This window comes from Euprymna scolopes, chromosome 18 (genome assembly GCF_053919585.1).
Source record: "Euprymna scolopes isolate OS-2025 chromosome 18, ASM5391958v1, whole genome shotgun sequence".
Taxonomy (NCBI): Eukaryota; Metazoa; Mollusca; class Cephalopoda; order Sepiida; family Sepiolidae; genus Euprymna; species Euprymna scolopes.
The window spans coordinates 54,690,007-54,706,736 of NC_136499.1; the positions used below are offsets into that span (position 1 = coordinate 54,690,007).

Below are 16,730 nucleotides of genomic sequence, written 5' to 3' on the forward strand. Positions count from 1 at the left end.
TGTCGTTCGGATTGCGGAGGATAAGGTTTTTTGTTATCTGTGTAAATAGTTCTGTGTTGTTTGTGTTGTGTGTGGAGACGTACGCTACAATTTGTTCTTTGTTGTGTTCTTTTGGGATTCTTAGTTGACCTATTGGAATTTTTTCAGCCAGTTCAATACCTTTCTGTTTTAGTGGTAGTGGATATCCTCTTTTCCGCAGGCTTATTTGTAGTTCGTTCAGTCTAGTCGAACGGAGGTGTCTTTCTTTTACTATGATACAGACTCTACGTGGCAGCGAGTAGGGTATTGGTTTTAGACAGTTTTTTAGGATGGTGGCTTTTGAATTGGAGGTATTATTGAGTGTATGTGGGTTTGCAGTAGATATCTGTAATTATGTATTTGATTGTTGCAAGGATGTCTAGGAAAGGTAGTTCTGTGGGGCTTTGTTCTAGTGTGAAGTTTATTTTGTGGTGTAGATTTTGTAGCAAAGTGTGGAGGATTCTGATATCCCACCATGTGGTCCTCCGCAGAGTAAAGCAGTCGTCTATGTATCTTTTCTAAAATTTTATGAAGAGTGTTTTTATATTGTGCCCGTATTTTGGCTCTATCCTTTCTAGGACGGCGAGTGTAAGAGTGGCATATTTTGGTGCTATTTTGCTGTGCCTAGTATTTGGATGTAGTTTTCATTATTGAATTGGAAGGAGTTGTTATTGAGGATTGTGTAAATGCTGTCAATAACGAATTGTTTATTGAATCTGGGGTGTAAAATCTGTGTATGTTTGTCAATCCAATATGAGATAGCTTCTTTTCTTAGGTTGTGTTGGATATTGTTATATAGGCTGTTAACATCGAATGTGGCTAGTATTGTCCCATAGTCTATTGTTTGTGGTAGGGAGCTAAGGAAGTGTGTGCCATCTCTTACATAAATTCTGACTAGATAGGTGAAGGTCTGTAATAATATATCTATTAGGTTGCTAAGCCTGCTTGTTGGGTATGATGGTCCTGCTACTATGGGTCTTAATGTGAGGTCATTAAGGTTTGGGGGGGGGCTTATGTACTCCGGCTTTTTATGTTGTGGCATGTCTGATCTGGTTAGATTTATGTATTTTGGGTAACCCATATTTTTTTGGTTAGTGTACTATTGTATGTTTTGCGGAGTGTTGTGATTTTAGATATGGTTGTGTCGTCTATGTTAGAGCTAATTGGTTTGTAATAGTTTTTGTTCCATAGTAATGATAATATTTTTGTTTTATAGTTGTTCTTACTCATGATAACAACCGCGCTACCTTTGTCTACTTCCTTTATAACTAAGTTGTTAATATGTCGGATTTTTTAAGTGTGTTATTTTGTTTTCGTGTTAGATTACTGGTGTTGGTTTCTGTTTTATTGGGGGTTGAGGTCCAGAGCCTTTTAAAGAAAGTAATAGTTCTTTTGTGTTGTTTTGTTTGTTGGGGAAGTATGCTGATTTGTTTTTTCACTATAGAATCGTTTGTTGTGTTATCTTTGTCATTAAGTGTATCTATGACATTTGCGTTCAAAATTTGTAAGGTATTTCTTTAACTCTGCTATGTTACTTTTGGAGGATGAGCAGAATTTGAGGCCTAGTTTTAGTATTTCAATTTCGTTTTTTGTAATTGTCTCTGTAGATAGGTTAATGAGTTTGTTTTTTTGTTGTCTAGTCTGGTGTTGTCATTTTCTTATATATATATATATATATATATATATATATATATATATATATATGTATATTCTTCAGAATAAAATTATCTTACATTCAACTGGTATGGAAACCATCGATTATATGTTTTACAAGGTATTACTGCCAGTAATATTCTATCCCACCTTAATAAAATTGTTCAATATATAAGATTGAGCAAATTAATAAAATTTTAGTCATTAAATTAATTTAAATATTTATGACGTGAAATGTTTAAATTTCAAATAAAAATAATTTTATTATGCTATGCAGGAGAAAGAATACATTTGAAATATTATAACTGTTTAGCCTACAGGATTTCGATGTCTACCATCACTTCAGAGGAGAAAAATATTAGCAATATGATATTATGGTTTACACCTTATTTGCTAAAGTCAGTGAAACATGGAAAATCTCAATTAAAAGTTGTTTAAATATTTAAATGTCATAGAGTAATGGGAGTTAAAGAAAAGTATATAAACATTCACATCCAAATTCTATGGTAAACCCCGAAGTGAATGTATTTGATAGCAGTGTGGTGAAATGATCCAAACTGTATTTTGAGAAATCCACATCACAAGGTAATGGACCGAAGTATGCATATTCCTGGAAAAATTTTCTGTGTTTATATAATGGGTCCGGTAAAAAAGTTATATAGGTCCGGTAGATCTATTTATTAACAAACATATAAATTGATATATTTATTACTTTTAAAATTATAGAACATAAACATTAAATTCCACTCCAAAATAACTTCAAATTGTAAATAAAATAAACATAAAACTGCTTTCAGTAGACAGGCCACGCGAAATAGAAGAAACTGAACTGATAGGAATATATATATATATATGTGGGTGTGTGTGTGTGTGTTTGATTAATAAGTAAAACCACAAAGTAGAAAATCAGATGAATTATTGTTTTATTAAATAATACACCGAGAGTATATTACTAGCCAAAAAGTTTAAGCTCAATTGAGCAAATATAAGGTTTACGAAAATAAATAAAATTATTTTTCATATATTCCTTGCTCCAAAGAATACAATGTTAAATTCAATATGCCTTTATGTATTATTTAATCTGCCAAAGATTATTTAATATATATATATATATATATATATATATATATATATATATATATATATAGTCATCCACATACAGTACTGTTTCGCTGTTTCACAGCTCATCAGTGCGGCTAGACAGGCAACTACCTCAAGCCAGGATTGAAACCCGACCGTTTATACGGCAGTCAAGGCTTTAAACCATTACGCTATTGGCGGCTGCTTGAACGAGTAGTGAGTTTAACGATAGCAAGGTTGCCCGGCCTTGCCGGGGTGTTTGGAGGTGTATGTTGAGCCCCCCAAAAAGGTCAACTTTTAAGAATTGTACGCCTATTATGACACCATTACATTTATTGTTTTGGGCTCAAATTGAGTTATTATGTCAGATTCATGTCCAAGGAACCTATATATAAAATTTCAATTGTTTAGACCCAAATTGTCGGAGGAGTTTGGTAGAGTTCTCAAAGGTCAAATCGTTGAAGTGTGACCCCTTAATTATAAAATTTCTGGCCGAAAATTTTGAGTCTGCAAACTAAAAATTGCCAGAGTTATTGCGTACGCAGCCACACACACACAGACATACACTTTCCCTTTTATAGATATACTAGCATGCGTGCTCGGCCTTGCTCGAGTGTTTGGAGGTGTATGCTAAACAACAAAAAAAAAACAACAAAAAAACGTTAAATATTTGTTTATTTGACCCCTATTATGACCCCGTAAAATTTATTGTTTTGGACTCAAATAAAGTTTTTAAATTAGATCCGTGTTCAAGGAACCCATATCTAAATTTCTAAGTGTTTAGACCCCAAATTCTCGGAGTGGTTTGGTAGAATTCTCAAAGGTCAAATCGTTGAACTTTGACCCCTTAATAGGCAAATTTCTGGCCAAAAAGCGATCACATCGATTTTTCGTAATCTTAGTACTCTGTATCTTAAATATCGAGTCTGTAGACTAAAAATTGACGGAGTTATTACGTAGGAAAATGTACACAGACAGACACACACACTTTCACTTTTATAAATATATAGATATTATATATATATATATGTGTGTGTGTGTGTTTGTGTGTGTGTTTGTATACATACATATACCCCTTTATTTTATTAATATAATTATCATTATTATTTTTATTGTAATAATGATAATAATAATAATTCTGATTTCGTTTATGAACGTCTACCTGGAAAGTGATGAAATTCATTTCAAGGGGATTCCCGTTAATCCAGGCTTCAAATCAGGAGCTTCAAAGATCAAGGGTTTTCCTAAGGTTGTTGGTGGTGCCTGTAATTGCAGAGGTTTTAAGGCCACCTAAAACAGCCGGGATTTGTAGTTCTTTTTTCAATTGTCCTTCCAGACGACTTGATACTACTCCTGGTGTACCAACTACGACCGAGATTATTTGTGTTTAAACCCCGTGTATACGCCTTATCTCCAAGGCCAATGGAGCAAAGTTGCTCCACTTCTAATTCTCATTCTCTCTCACATTCCTGTCCCAGGGTACTGAGAAGTCTACAATCTGCCAGTTTTTTGAAACCTTGTCCATGACGACCAAATCCGGATGATTATGTTTCAATTGCTTGGTCGTTATGAAACTTTTGTCCCACCATACCTCTACTTTGTCATCCTAACTTTTTCTCACTTCATCAGGAACCCCCTCAAACCGTTTACCAGCACACTTCAGCCCAACCCTCTTACACACCTTCTAATATATCCGGAGTCCAATGCGATCGTGTCTTTTCCGGTACTCTCTTTGGGCAATCAACTACACCCTGCTGCAAGGTGAGCAATTGACTCTGAGGTCTTACCACAAATCCGGCATTCCAATAATAATAATAATAATAATAATAATAATAATAATAATAATAATAATAATAAGCACGACACGTTTATCTGCGTTTCTATGCTGAAGACTACCCCTTACACCTAAGTAAACTATGCTTGTTGCTGATAACCACTAGCCTCCCTTAACACTTGTTGACACGTGATCGAAAAAAATAATTTTGCTTTCACTGCCGATTGGTAATAGTTTGGGGGATTCCATATAGGTACTGTTTTAATTTTAAAAAATCAATTGAGGGAATGAGAAAATCAGTATGAATTAATAATGGAAAGTAAACACAGAAGAGTTAGAACTTACAAATTCTCACTGTATATGAGCTGTTTTGAGTAATCGAAATCAGGATTAGCAGTCGCAGATGTTTCCGTTTGTTGTTGAAGTTGTGCTATTTCTTACACTTCTACCAATAGTATTAATTTTATTCTAGTTTTATGTGTAAACAAAAGAATTACGACTTTTTTTTACTTATTATAACATTGTCAGGTTAAGAACGGTTTTTGGAATAGATATCACACCCCCCATGATAAGAAGGACTGTCGGAATATGCACCGCCAACGTTCTCATACTAAGAACGGCATTCTGAATACACCCCTAAAATCCCCATGTAAATAACGGCTTCCGGAGTAGATAGTCTCACTTTTTTCGGAGTAGGGTATCAACATGCAGATGTTAAATGATGTGGTGATGACAGTTTCCGTAGGACAGGTGGATTTGTTTCTCGCATGTACGAAAAACCTGGCAGCTAGTTAATTACGGTGTAAAATGCAGTTCTTTATATCTCTATAAGTACTTCCTTCCGAAAATATTAAATGAGATTTTCTTAATCCGCAGAGTCGAAATTTTTAATTACATTTTCACCCCAAACAAGGCACATTGCCACTTTGGTGTAGGGGGCTACTATCAGGGGCAGCAACTACTGGGACAACAGGTGGGATTTGGGCAGCGAGATGTCGGTTCACGTTACACTTGAACTTCTGCATGTCAGTACAGTTAGGGAAGCAGGAACCTGGAATGGAATTCGAGAGTCTAGCGGTTCTGGGAAGAAACTACTGGAGTTAAAGTTATTTTATATCAAGGGATCTCAAGGATTTAGCTGCCTGTCGGGTTTGTCGAGGGTGTCTACGTCGTGGGGGCACAAGTGTCTGCAGTTCGTCAGATCATTCACAATTAATATACTTGTAGAACAAGCAGAGGGATGCAACGTTTCGTCGATTGGACAATGGCTGAATCTTAGATGTCAGTTCAGGGCCTATCAGATTGGCGATTCTCTTTTGAACCTTATTTTGAGTGATAGACAAGTAGCAGATACTCCAGCACAAATGTGACAACAATACTCCATACATGGGCGAATGGTTGCCTTATAGAGGTACAGGATACTTTCAGGTGTCAGTAGTTTTCTAGCACTGTAGAGAGAGCCTACCTTTTTCGCAATGGCAGTGGCAATGATTTCAATATAATTGTTCCAACTCATGTTTTCTGTGAACGTTAGGCCAAGCAGTTTGAAAGATGTACTCTCAGACAGGGAGTCACTGGCTATTGCTATTGGTGGCAGAGGCTGTTTCTTGTAATTATTGAAGGAACCCAGTTTAGTCTTTTCAGCATTGAATGTAACCATCCATGTATGTCCCCATTGCACTACAGATTGGAGGTCATTTTCTAGTGTTTCTGCCATTTCTTTAGATATGTGTTCATTTGTTTTCCTGTCATGTCTGTTATAGAGTGGAGGGTCATCAGCATATACACCCATCTCAGAGGCAGTTTTGTCGGGGAGGTCATTAATAAATATTAGGAACAATAGAGGTCCAAGAATAGACCCCTGAGGAACTCCCGAATTTATATCACACTGTTAGATGTACGACCGTCGAGGACAACCTGATTTTTCTCTTACTAAAGAAGGATTTAATTATGTTAAATAATCTACCAGTGATATCGTATGATTTAATTTTCCTGAGGAGACCCTTGTGCTATACCCTGTCAAAAGCCTTAGATATATCTAGAGCTACCGCTCTGTCCCACTCCCGCTTTGTCTAGTGAATGGTATATACGTTCAGAGATTACAGGGAGGTTGTCAGCTGTAGAACGGACTTGTCTAAATTATTATTGTTTGTCAGTCAGAAGTTTAGCATCTGTAAGGTGCCGGACTAGAACATGGTTAATTATGGTCTCAAATATTTTGGCGAAAAGTGGGAGGAGGCTAATGCGGCGATATTTTAATGGGTCAGTTCATTCACCAGAATTCTTGAATATTGGTACCACAGAATCAGTTTTCCAACAGGCGGGAAAGCATGATTCATTAAGGCGTTTGTTTTAGAGTTTGGCTGAGCTCTTTTTTAATTGCACAGCTGGGATGAGATAAGGTCCACATGCTTTTGAAGTGTCAAGGTTTTTTATGATAGCGTGTACCTGAGCAGGGGTGATTTTTTGATCGTCTAGCGTGGCGTCTGTCCGCAAAGGAATGTCAAACAGGGTCTGGTTGGAAGCGCCCAGTGTGGATTTCGAAGCAAACCGGCTGGCAAGCATATTAGCCTTGTCGATTGCTGAGCTAACAACCTCGTGATTGTTGGTTAGCGGGGAAATGTTTTATTGCCCATTATTTACTACAATGTTGTAGATTTTCTAGAAGTAACGATTTCCTAATTTTTGTGCTTCGATGCGTTTGCATAATTTCGAAAATCACTCTGGAAACCATGACGATCACCATCGATTTAAAACTAAATCTTTCAGCAATATAATGTATTAGATTCTTATTTACTGTGTTTTTGGTGCTAATACACTTACTGATTCGCGCTATTTTTAAATGGTATTTCCAAGATTAATTAAAGTTTTATGATATGTTTTTTTACTCAATTCTAAGGTTAAAGTACAGATTAGGTACAAAATCCTCTCCCCCCATGTCAAGAATAAATATTTAAGTAATATATTTCAGCACGGATCAATAAGTCAATGAGTACCGTGTTTTTTGTTTTATTTAATGATTTAATATTCACAATACAATTAGTAAAACTATTATCTGTTGCACAAATCTTACTTTTTAAAACTGCTAAAACTGTAAAACATGTTTCAAACGCATTGTTTTCTTTGTTGTATATATAAATAAAATATCTAAATATCAAAATAGTTTGACATAATTTATTAACTGATATAAACATCGTTATTTGAAAAGATATACGAGTAAAAATATAAATACATAGATAAAATATGTTACACATTTCTATGTTTTATTTTGAGGCGGTAAAAAATAAATCTAAATTATAGTTACCTATAAACATATTTTAACAGTTTTAAAATGTGAATTTTGCAGGTATGTAAAAAAACAATACATTCAAACAATATAATAAGTAGAAGTCCTGTAGATGATATTGCCGAAACATTTATTTTTAAATCAGTGACGATCGAACTATATTGCACAGGGTTAAATAAAATATATTTAATTAATGAACATTAGAAAACGTAACTATATGAAAAAATAACGACTGGAAAAAATGTACAATGCGAACGATCGAGGAAACAAAAGTGTTTTATTTTTCTTCCGCATCACCGTGAAATGTTATATTTCGTCGTCATAAAATGAAATGTGCACATCAAGCGAAAGAGATTCGGGGAAAAATATATATACAGTGAGAGTTAAGGTGAAAGAGAGTGGGAGAGAAAACGCAAACTTACGCCGTAAAATGTTAGAAAATCTACGCAGCAATTTACTCAGAGAGCAAAAATAGGTATCATTTCGGCGCCATATTTGAATGGCACATAAAAATTTGCTTAATATGTGCATTCTGTTAATCTGGAATATAGGAATGGTAATAACTCAGCCAATCAGAAAGAGCAAAATTATGCTGAAAACACTATATTATTTTGGATCAGTCAAGGGAAAAATTATTTTATGCATATGAGTTTATGATCCACTTACTAAGGGCGAACCCCGATACCTGTCGAAAATGCAGAATTCATTTCGGTTTGACCGAGAGCGCTCGCAAGACTTGATATTTTGAGGGTAAAATAGAAACTTCTTTTTTCTGAAGATGGTTTAGCTTGTGATAGTTTTGCGCCAATAATGAAATGTAGGATTTAAATATAAGGACGTGATGTGTCTAAAAGGGCGTTCTGGAGTTACATAATATAGTGCCTAATAGTCTAGACATAATAAATTTGTATGTCGCATCTATTGTTGCAAACCTACGGAACTTTGCTACCAAGGGGAATTTCTCTAATCAAAATATTATATATGGAGATTAAGTATAGTAGTATTAATAGAAGTGCTAATAGTTGTGTGCATCTTTATAACACTTACTGTGTGTTTATATGCGGACGCCGACGTTCAGAAAACAATGATGCATTTTCATCCTATGCACCCAATACCATACATATCTATAAAGAGAATATAATACAGTATAAGAGATGAGAGTTAAAGCATCGATATAATAGATTGTCAGAGAAAAGACTAACATATTTAGTAAATCTTATAATACGACGAGATAGAAAACAATTAAAATAAATTTGGTTTAAGTGTGGCATTAAAGTATATGGACGCGATTTTAGCGTACAGCATGAATAGTTTAATATTGTCTAAACTTACCTTTTTTTTCACAGGCATCACCACATTATCAAGGCCAAGAGACCACTCAAGGATAAGGGTTAAAGAGTGTACAGTAGAGATTGGACACCAATAAAACAATTTTCATAACCTTGTATTCAAACAGGATAACGTTATACGTTTGTCGTTGCCTTTTTTGGTTATTCTTCCATTTTAATAAGACCTGAGGTGTTTTAGAAATTAGAGGACAAGTAACGTACGTCGTGTCAATTACAATCAGACACATCGGCGTTAAAACCAGGAGTAGGGCGAGGTGCGCGCTTTCAACTATTCACAGATTGCGTGGGCGCAATGCTTTTAAGTAAAGGTACCGTAGAACAGGAGAAGGGATAAACGGAGATGAGATATGGAGAAAAGTAAGAAAAGAAAATGATAAATCTTCTACGGTGGAACTGACACGACTCGCACGTTGAAGGGGAATGAATATGCACTCGTAATTTTGACCACCTCTCTGAATAGATAAATTCAACATACCAATTTGTCTAATCAAATAGAAATATGAAATTCAACACCTCCCTTATTCTAATCAAAACAATACTAAATAGAAATAATTCTATTTAGTATTGTCTTTATTAGAGTTAGAAAGGTGGTGAATTTCATATTTCTATTTCTATTTAAACCAACGCCACGAGAACCAGAAGCAGCATAAAAACAAGAGTTAACCTCTAGCAGTTATGTATCAACACGATTTTATGAGGACATTGCGTTTACAATACCCGGAGTTCTTAGGAACATCTTTTAGGATATCAGACTTATATAACAGATTTATTTATATTTGGTAACGATATTACTCAATCAGATACATTATTGTGTTATATTTATACGCGGAAACAGAAGCGGATGCATTGCATAAATAAATTGATATATATTTTCTTTCAGCGTCTGTTATTATATGAATGTATATGTATAGAAATAATTTTCACATAAAGTAGGGATGTTACGAAGAACTATAGACATGCATGGGTCAGCAGATGTAAACATTGTGATTAATGGTGAATCACTTCATACTATCTAGGAAGTAAAATACACACACACACGTATATATATATACATATATACATATATATATATATATATAAATATGTGTGTAAGCATTTATAATAAAGTGCTGAAATTGCAAATTAATTTTTGTTTATTGGTTTTAGGTTTAAACAACTATAATGTCGAGGTTACATTCTATACTCTACTGTATTATACATATATATATATATATATATATATATAATACATGTAGCTGCGTAACTCTTTCTTATCGTATTTGTTCTTAAGTGCTTACCTTCCCTTTGTGATGTTTCGAATAAAGGGGATTGCTGCGCTGCATTAATGGTCAGTACTTATGTTATCTAACATTTAAATTTTTCAAGTTTTGTGTCTTAAAATAATATTTTTATTATTTACATCAAGGGTTTTATACCTTGTATAGAACTATTTCCGTTGTCAAAAATAAATTATTATTCATATATAATGTTTCGAATTCAGAAATTCTAGTTTGACAACAACAGATGTCACACACAAATTTATTATGTCTAGACTAGTAGCCACTATCTGATGTATCTTTAGAATATTTTAACGGAGATGTCGTTATAATAAAATAAATACATCTCATTCTAGGTCCAACACCATTAAAATAGCATCATCTAAACAAGTAGTACTCCTTATGTCCCCCTTAATATGAGTGGGGTTTCCTTTAACAATATTGGTCTCGATCTGTCATTCTTCCACCGGGCAATGCCAGTTTACAGGTCCTGCTAGTTTTGAATAAGTTAATCGCGGTATTGACCAGCCAAGCATAATTATATATTTTGTGTAAAATCAGTTACTTTATTAAGTTTGTATATAATATGTATGGAAAACTGGTCCTTCCGATGCTATAATGTGTGTCAATTTATAAAAAAAAAATAATAATATTTTTTTTAAAAAATACTTGCTAAAAATAAAATATTATTTCATTCAAGAAACAGCGATCGAGAAATAACACATTTCAGTGTTTTATATTGTCGTTTTTACGTTATGATAGATATAAAGCATGCACACCGACGTTATATTGTAGATTACTCCACTGTTATTATTTTAGATTCTGAAAAATTATCTTAATTAGAAAAATAGCTTAATTAGTGTCTATGTTTACCAACAAAGACATTAGTTCTCGTCATTGTATAAAAACTGCCCCGCGCACTAACGAAACACTAAATTTAAATTAGTCGCTTTAGAGTATAGTTAGTCATCGAAGCATGGATGTTACATTGTTTGAGAGAAAAAAACGTCGTTCATATGGATAGCGTCTTTTGAACGAACGGTGAACATAGAATAATAAACGCCCGTATGACTTCATGCGAATATTATCGTCAGAATACTTTAATTATTTCTGAATAATTTTAAATCTTATTGTGTTAATAAATCGAAAGAAACATGAGCTTTATTTGCATAACCAACAAAAAAGTATTAGGAAAGTTAATGGCTCCATGTTATTAAGGAAATAAAGCAGTAAGATCTTGTTAAATCTTGCAAGATATTTTGAGCGTGTTCATATCCAGCTGGTATAGTTTTGCATTTTAATTGCATCCCTGCGTATCTATATGAGCTTCTGTCCTTCTACTGCTTCAATATAAAATAGAGTCTTGCCAGTTCGATTCTGTCCAACAAACTGGAGCTTTAAATACAAGTCCATCATTATACATCTATATACGCTGGACGTATCTACTTTTAGGTACGTCCGGGTACGTGTCACAGTAATTGTATCTATAAATCTTACACATCCGTCTGAAACAGTAGTCTCCTTGTTTTTGTTTATTTGCGATCACACGAGGGCAACATTCGACACGCGATCAAGTTTTAATTTAGAAAGAATCCTGTGGGGCCAAATGGGGCCCCTAGATTGGAGCAAAAATAAAAGACTCACTCTTAAAATACATCTTCTCAAGTGACTAAGGAAAAATAGACAATGTAGCATCAGAGCAAATATTACCTTTTGAGTTAAGATAAATGGCCCAGAATATTAAAAACGTTCTATTTTCATTGTTGGTAAATATTTAATCTGGCTATATAATTCTATTGCGTGTCATTAATATATCACTAAAGGCATTCTAGATAAATTCACCGTTTTTTTTCTGTTAAATGCGTACAAATATCTATGGACTAAGTGTGTCTCACAGGATTCATGTTTTTTAAATATCACAGTATGCTTCTAAGACTTAGATTGAACTATACATTTATTTTGTAAGATAAGTAACATCATAGTCCAATTTAAGTATTTTCTACTAATGTGCAAGCAATTATAAAAACCGAAGGTTCATTAGATATTAAGGGCTTAATTAGTCCCTTCAGGATGGTGAGACAATACCAGTATGATTGGTATATATGAAAGTAGATCAGTATAAAGTAGTGATGAACATGCGCGGCTTACGAATTATATTATACCGAACATGAAAACGACAACGCCGTAGTTGGCACGGAAACAGCATAGATGTTTATTCTTCTACAGATGCGCCATTTTTGAGAAAATAGAATTTGCTATGGGAGTTGTGTTTAGTTTTCTAAAGGTATACATAAAGGGAAATATTACCTTGGAATGTTTTATAGGAAAGATCATAGAGTGATTAGCAGCCATGCTTCTGCCGTAGAAATAAACTCTATATTAGAGAAACTAACAGCGTCGCCTGCCTCAAATTATAGTAGTAGGAAGAAAAAAGAGCATAGTCGACTTGATTATGAAGTCAGCGCGGGGCATCTATCAAATGAAAGCAAGGTGGTCTTTGCAGCACCAGCCCAGATTAACCAACCCAATTGTGACATCATATTAACTACTTGCATTTTATATCATTGTACTGTTGTTTTCGTTTATTTTTCATTCGAGAATTTAAAAGCAAAAGAATGACCATGAATAAATTTTATTTTCTAAATAGTTACCGAACATATTACAACATATACTGCCTTAGTGGGCATTATAACATCAGCGTTTACAGGTGTAATGTACAAATATACTTGACGCTCTTTTTGTCAATCTTTACATCGTTTTATATGAGATCAGAGCATTATGCGTCATACAGATAATAATATTATAAATCATTTTTATCAAGTGATTTTTGGCATCAGTAGTAACGATCAAATTTTCTGTAGCATCGATGAACGTGTTTATTAAACAGATTCAACAAATATGACATTCGTCCAATAATAATAAAAGCTAACATCCACCACGCGATGTGTCACGCGTAATTTAATGATGTGATTCTCTTTGGTCTCTCATTCCTTATTTCGAAATGGCATAAATAACTACAATAGCAGATTAAATTTACTAATTGGCGTTTTATCTGTATAAGTATGACAGTACACAGGTTGCTTTTTGTGACAATGCAAGCATTGTTTTGACATGTAAACATAAAATAAAACTCATATTATGGTTTTTTATGTTTAAAATATGAGGAGAATTCGGGTAGATTATAGAGATACGTCTGCACTTTATAAAGTTATATTTTGTTTATTAATCCGTCACACATATAATTGCATTACAATTCTAAACAGTATGTTATGCCACGTGTTAAAGTAGCACATTTGTTTGTGCGGCACAGTTTAATTTTTAATATAATTTGTGCAAATTAATAACGTGTTAATTTGAAATATTATTTTAACAAAGATTTAGGTTGAAATTGAATTTGATCGATGAACTCACAGATTAACTGAACACCAATGCATTAGATCATTCGGATTTTAAAGAATGTACCTTCAATGCGACGTAATTGCTATCTTTATATCAGGCAAAAACTTCATAAGATCATATACGCGTGTAATGTCGAGGAGGAGCTCCGCCAACCTTTTTTCCTTGTCTTGACAGCTTACAAAACCGATTTAAAATCTAGTGAGATGTGCCATTTTTACTACCTTCTTCATGTTTTTCACGGAAGTAACGTCACCAGTCTATACCGATTCAATAGTTATTTCTGTAGCTGTTATTCGCTTGAGCTTTAATTTATGTCCCTTTCCGTAAAACATGCACAACAAACATTGTCTAGCAAAAATAACTCTCAGCAATTGCTCCTACTCGCTATCTCTTTGGTAAGCTAAAAGAAAATTCTATGAGCAAAGCTTCTTTCGTAAAACTATTCATTTGCGGGTCTGTTTATTGCGGGAATGCTACTCAGCTGGCAATGAAATTTTCGTTTTCACGTCCAATACAAACAAGTTCTTGTCAGTAGGTCCTATTAATTAGTTAATTAATTAATGAATGTCTGTTTCCCACCATTACTGAACATTAAACTATTTTGCCATAAGAAAAAATTATAATAATAATAAAAATATTAATACTCCCTTATTCTCGAATGCGTATAAATAATAAAGTACTCTTATTCTCGAATAGGTTTCAGGCCTTGATAAACGGTGATTATTTAGATAAATAAAATAAACAATCAAATCTTATCAACAAATGTAGTGATGCATGCTAACAATCATAAATAATATTTTCATTTTTCTATTACGATTGCCTTTTTTTAGTTTTCTCATCGTTTAACCATATGTTAGAATTTAGAATATATTTATACGTATCTATGTAAGTTTCTAATTCCCTGTACCACCTATTAGTTTCAACTATAATTTATTTTGTCAATAACACCAATGCTCGGTATAGATTTTTTAGATGTTAGGATTTTGTTTCATATTGAAATCTTTAATGCTGCACGCATCTCCAAAAGGTCTGCCGATCCGTAAAACTGTGTATACGCCTATCACGTACCAGATTTTAATGACAAACTCATAGCAAAACGTGCAGAAGAAATGGACTCATCTTAAAATCTTTCTGTAGTTCTGTAAATTATTAATTAGATAAAACCCTCACGGCTAAAATAAATATCGACTTCATTATCATAAAAATTGAATCACATTCTGTTTAAATTTTAACGAACGTCTGAGAATAGAATATTGCAAAAAAAAGAAGTGTTTAACTCATTTCGTGTAAACAATTAAGAAAAAGATCACATATTCAATTAAATTGATTATTATATTTTCTGATAATGAAATGTAATTCTTAGAAAACTGACAAATAAGCATAATCAATACAACAATAAAATCTTGGGTGCAACATTTTATTGTAAAAAGATAGCTTTAAAGCAATGTGGTTGTAATTGTTCAAAGCTGCAAACACAGAAACAAATGAAAAGATTAGCTCATCTATGTGTAAGAGCCGATGACGTTTGGTTTGTAGAAGCAGTAATATGCAAATGACCAAGCCGACTGCGCGATGTGAGTTCACAACAGAAACAGTAAAAAATACACATGTAGCGAAGACTGAGTAGGGAGAACATTAATTGTTCTGGGGAATTATATTTCATATGTGGCCGATGTTCTGTGAGAAATAGATGAGTCGGGACTTGTTCAATACAGGACAAGGCGAAAACTGACGTGATCGAGGCACGATAGAGCGTAAAATATTCGTTTAAGCCATGTGAGAGCGGTAATGGCGTGTTTGAGACACGATTGTGCAGGGAAATGGTATTCACTAAGTATTAGAAACGCTTGGGTGGCGTCAGAACAGGGACAAAATGTCACCAGCTGGCTGAACAAAAAGTAATAAACTGTACAAATATAAAAACAATGCTTTGTTGGGGATACTAGGTTTAAAGTTTCTAGTGAAAAAGTTAATCGAGTTTTTTCGTTTCTTCATAAGGAATCTATTGATCTAGCTTATATGGTCATATTTACGAGTTTATAATTAAAACTTGAATCAGATATCCAAAACTAATGACAAATCTACTAAAACCATTTTAACCAAATTAAACAAATAACAATAAACCAACTCTTTCTGAATATGTAGACAAATACAAGAATTACGAAAGAAAAAAGTTATGTTTCTCGACATGTTTGGATGATCTAAAATAACCCATAATTCTTACTTGAAAGAGAGGTGCGTCCATAGTACATAGATTACATTACCCATAGAGTGTAAGACACTTCAGAGTAGATTCCACCGAATTCAAATGCACACAAAAAAGTAATTTAGTGCAAATACATTAGGTAGTCGATATAAACACATGATGTTTTATTGATTATCAGCTAACCTTAAAGAAATAAACTTTTCCAATGCAATAATGATATAATTATATTACGTAAGCAATATAGCACAAATATACAAATATACTAAGCCAACCCCCCAAACAAATAGTGAAATAAGAAGATTTTACAAGAAATAGAGGACAAAATATAATTTATACATGATAGATTCTACTTCCCATAAAAAACCTAAAGCAGGAAATAGTACTTGGAATGTAAATAATATGAGCAGATGGTGTTTGCTCCTTTCATGATTGTACAGTTGCTGAAAGGCGGTAAAGCACAAAGGAAACCTTACGCTATATTCCTAATGAATTAATTTACTATTGTAGAATATATATATATATATATATATATATATATATATATATATATATATATATATATATATATAATTATTTACTATAAAAATTATTATAAGGACTTAACCACTCCGGCCACCGTTAAACGCGAGAAACACTGATGAAATTTAAACACTTTTTAAAAATGTCTTTAACATCTGTCAGCGTGATCGAAATATTATATGATCATCTG

General features: G+C 33.5%; 1 protein-coding gene across 14 annotated transcripts in view; it reads right to left on the reverse strand.

Annotated features, from left to right (window-relative positions):
• Positions 1–16,730, reverse strand: part of LOC145297622 (FMRFamide receptor-like) — a 1,184,367-nt gene that overhangs the window by 147,670 nt on the left and 1,019,967 nt on the right. For 4 of the 14 annotated variants that reach the window (XR_013870287.1, XR_013870285.1, XR_013870286.1 and 1 more), the window contains one exon: positions 8,859–8,935. The exons of 8 other annotated variants lie outside the window; for them this stretch is intronic. The gene's annotated coding sequence lies outside the window, so the exon portion shown is untranslated. Of the gene's footprint in view, positions 1–8,854; positions 8,936–16,730 lie in introns of those variants that run through there. 2 more of the 14 variants (XR_013870284.1, XR_013870288.1) reach the window with 2 other exon arrangements.